The sequence below is a fragment of the Rosa chinensis genome, chromosome 4 (assembly GCF_002994745.2).
Source record: "Rosa chinensis cultivar Old Blush chromosome 4, RchiOBHm-V2, whole genome shotgun sequence".
In the NCBI taxonomy this organism is placed as follows: domain Eukaryota; kingdom Viridiplantae; phylum Streptophyta; class Magnoliopsida; order Rosales; family Rosaceae; genus Rosa; species Rosa chinensis.
The window spans coordinates 44,779,200-44,783,681 of record NC_037091.1 but is presented as its reverse complement, the minus strand read 5'-3'; the positions used below and the strand labels follow the sequence as shown (position 1 = coordinate 44,783,681).

Genomic DNA, 4,482 nt, shown 5'->3' with positions numbered 1-4,482 from the left:
ATGAAATGTGATATTATATACATAAGTGTAAAATACTACAAATGGATACCTGGATATTAGGGCTGGGCATCCAAAACTGAAGTCCCGGTACAGTTCCGAAACCGTCCCGAAATCCACCGATATGGGCCGGGATCAAAATCTGAAATTTACTATTTGGGCCCGTCCCGTCCCGTAGAAACGGGCCCGGTACTGGTACTAGCCCAGTGGATCCCGAATGATCCCGTCCCGTCCCGTTTAAATTAATTAAATTAAATCTTTAATATTTTATATTACTTGGTTGATTTTGATTAGGTGGTTTAGGCAAATATGTGAGAACACAGAGGAATGACCACACCTGATCAAAACATTTTGACCTAAACTAAATGGCCTAAGGTCCTAACCTGCTAAACGAACTAACGAAGACCTCGATCGAGAGCTTAGAACTCTTCTCCACTCTCCAGATCTTTTTATGTTCTTCATCTAAATCCCCGATCCCCCTCGATCAGTCGATCCCCAATTCACTAACCCTAGTTCTAAGCTCTCTTCTCCACTCTCCAAATCTTCTTCTACATGTTCCTCATCTAAAATTCTAAATCCCCGATCCCAAATTTCTTTCCAATTTCCCTTCATACAACAAGCATGATGAGATGAGAGTGGAAGTAGCCTCAAGCCCTCAACTTACTTTATTGTGAGGATTTGATTTTCAGCTTAAGCTTGTTCAAGCACCATCCAAGACTCTAACTCTCTTAGTAAGTAGCCTTAACCATACTTTGTTGTGTTTCTTGTTGGGTTTGATGGATATTGAAATTCACAAAAAAAATCAGAAATTTCCTGTTCTTAATCATCTGTTTCTATCGAATTTTATTTTGAATCATATGATAGGAGCGATGGTTGTTGCTATTGTATCATATAAAATTATAAATGGTAGATTGGTAGGAGCGATGGTTGTTGCTTCCAGATTTAGTTTGCTGTGTGCTGCGTAAATTACCCTTGCTTATGTATCCGTTGATTGGATTGTGTTTATAGTCGAAGAGGAAGGTCAGATAGCCGAAGGAGAAGCATGTCACTCTTGGACAGTTGGACCTGCTGTTCGTGATGGAGAGCATGTTTTTGGTGTCGCTCACATAATTGCCTCATTAAATGATACCTTCATTGTAAGTTATGCATCCACTTGAATTGAACTGTCATTCGTAATTTGCAAAGTTTGGAGTTGTAAATGAGTTTTGTGTATTCTAATTGCAGCATGTGACTGATTTGTCTGGGAGGGAAACTCTTGTTCGCATCACTGGTACAGTGTTCTACTCATCTCTTTGTTGATAATGGAATAATATTGGGTACAATTTTACTGAATGGTGTTGAATTGCCTAGTAAATTTAAAGACTGACTGATTCGAGTGCTCTTTGTTATGATGGATGTTTATCAATTATATTTTTGGGTTAAATACTTGTTACTCCCTGTACTTTTCTAGTTCAGTCCCTCACCTTTTAAATTAAACAAGTTAGTCATTATTCTCTGGAATTCTCACACAACAGGTCCAAAAAGACTATTATACCCCTCACTTCCTTTTTATTTTATTTTTCCTCACTCTTTTTCTAATTTCTTCCTCTTTTTTTCTCTCTTTCTATTTTTTTAATCCTTTTTTATTTATTTTTTCTCTCTCTCTCTCTCTCTCTCTTATTTTGACGAGACTCTGTCTCTCTCTCTGAGCCCAGATCCATGATCCCTGCCGATCATCCTCGATGATGTCGTCACCAGTAGACAAGACATTCGATCACGCCTTGATCGAAGGCAACCCTAACCATAGCTCTCGCCTCGTTCACTCTCTCAAATTCTCATGGAGATTTCCAGAAGCCTCGCTTTTCCAGATGCCCATCCCATCGTCGCCCTCCTTCAATTGTATTCCTTCTTCTTCTTCTTCTTCTTTTTCTTCTCTGAGAACGAAACTATATCAGACATGAACACACATCCCCGCCTTCTTCTTCTCTTTTAGACTTTTCAATTTTCTTCACCAAATCAATCTCCTTCAAAAATCAAAAACCCTCTTCGTCTTCTTTGTGATTTTGTCTCTGATCTTCGATCAACGAATTACGATTATCGGAAAACCTCATCCTACGGCCCCCAGATCCAGCCCTATCACCTAGCCGCGTCATCACAGCTGATGTACGGACCGCCAAAGCAGTCGCCGGCATCAACTGGAACTAGTTGAAATGTGTTCCGAGTCAAGAGGCTGTTGAAGCATCTCAGTACTTGGGGCATTAGTGGCCCTTGTAATAATTTCATCCAAGTATTCGATCAGACCCAACTTGTTTATGTTTTTAGGTTCTCTTCTGCATTTCATTTCTAGTTAATGTTAAGTTTTGGAAACTGATTTCTGGGTTTTGGAAAAGTGTTAGAGACATAGCTTTGTCAAGAACTATGACCCTAAACAGTTTCTGAAAATGGGCAAGACATTAGCTATTGATAAAGACATAGACTTGGCTTTGAATCATGAACTAATTCAGTAAAATGCTCTTGCGTTTTTGAAAACAATGTAGATACTGTGATAAGCATTCAATCCGGTTCATTGTCATTGGCAAAGGCTCAAATTGTTTGTTTGATTACTTGGGTATTGGGTATGATCCAGAGTGAGATGGCAGCGGCTTTGGAGATGGACAAGTTTCTCGTCTATGCCATGCAACCTTCAATTTCATTTTTCAATTATCAATTATTTTAATCTGGGAAATTTGCATTGCTTTCGTGATTGGATCTTGGTTTCGATTCAAGGATCTGGGTTTTAGGGTCTCGTAATTGTTTATGTAATCATGTGAATTTGAAAGTTTGAAGTTTTGTTTGATGGGTTCGATGGATTATGGTTGTTCTTTTTGGGTTTGTAGCTATTTTGTTGCTGAAGGGCTTGGAAGAGGAAGTAGATAGGGGAGAATCTGGCCAGGTGGAGGCGGAAGACGCATGAGGTGCAGAGGCCGCGGAGGGTGGCTTGGTAGAGAGAGACAGAGAGGAAGAGGAGGAGGAGGAGGAGAATAAGAAGAAGAAGAAATAAAAAAGAAAGGAAAATTAAAAAAGACAGAGAACAATTAAAAAAATTGAAAAAAAAAGATGAATGAGGGTATAATAGTCAATTTAGGTCTGTTGAGGACTTGTTGTGTGAGAATTAGAGAGAATAAGGACTATCCAGTTTAATTTAAAAGGCGAGGGACTAAACTGTTTTTCAGGCAAAAGTTTGAGGAGTAACAAGTATTTAATCCTATATTTTTCTTTGTTGATTGAACTGTATATTATTTATCAACTTTGATGTTTATCAATTATATTATTGTTGATATGAGAGAATGGATTGGCCATGTTGCTGTGATATAGAGAAAAGTACTTGTTGGGCTGAGAAAGGTACCTTGATCAGTTTCAATTTTAATTTTTGTTTTCTGTTTTCTTACATGTAGTTTCTCTATTACCGACTTTAAATGCTTGCTTAGATCATGAGAGCACTACCTCTTGTAGAAATATGCGTTCAACAATCCCGAAAGCAAAGGGGAAGGGAAAGGCTGCAGTGGTAAATGTTGACTAATGAGTTTATGACGTTGTGAGACTGAGTGTGATGAACTAATGAAGGTTTTTTCAAATGTGTTTAATACTTCAAGACTTATAGTTAACTAGTTTTTATCATGTAATGGTTTCTAGACTTTAAATTTCTTATTTCAGACTTTAATTTCTTGGTTAAGACCTACTGGACTTATTGTTGAATTCATGAATTGGTTTCTGTGTTTATTCATTTATTGAACTTATTGTCGGTCTATTGAATTGGCTATTTGTTGTGTTGCAGTGTTGCACATTGCATTTGTTTTCTGTCATAATATGCAATTTGCATTACTGCATTACAGCCATTACTGCAATCTGCAATTTGCATTACTGCAATCTACAAATTGCATTACTGCATTTGTTTCCTGTCATAATCTGCAAATTGCATTACTGCACCTCTTTCCTATCATAAACTCATAATATGCATTACTGCACTTTGAATTCATAATCTGCAATCTGCAGTTTTGCACATATTGTATTATTGTCCATCTTCACTAGTTCATTTCTTCTTTTCAACAATTCTTCAATTCATTTTAGTATTTTACATTGTTTGATTTGGTTTAAAGCAAAATTGATTGTGTAGATTTATAAGTTGCAGTGCTAAGAGGGCAGTTGCATCCTAGAATGATTGAAATCTAGAAATTTTGGATAGCTGTTAAAGTACTTAAGTGTGGGGAAAAAAAAAAAAAAAATGGGGCCCGAGCCCGACCTGATCCCTATCGGTTTCAGTACCTTCGGTACTAATAAGTTTGAAAAAACGTTGTCCCGTCCCGTCCCGTCCCATATAAAATTTTCAATACCGGGCTTGGTATCAATCAATAACCGGCCCGTCCTGGCCCATGCCCAGCCCTACTGGATATAAACATCAAACATTCGTCTTCCAACACCATAATAAGACATGTTGTCTCTGAGAACTATCTCTGCGAAGTGTAGTTT

At 37.8% G+C, this 4,482-nt stretch overlaps 1 long non-coding RNA gene across 1 annotated transcript; it reads left to right on the top strand.

Annotated features, from left to right (window-relative positions):
• The first annotated feature begins 408 nt into the window (after positions 1–408).
• Positions 409–3,499, top strand: LOC121052415. Its single transcript, XR_005808995.1, has 4 exons — positions 409–728; positions 1,006–1,133; positions 1,222–1,267; positions 3,411–3,499. It is a non-coding gene; the product is annotated as an uncharacterized LOC121052415 (long non-coding RNA).
• Positions 3,500–4,482: the final 983 nt, after the last annotated feature.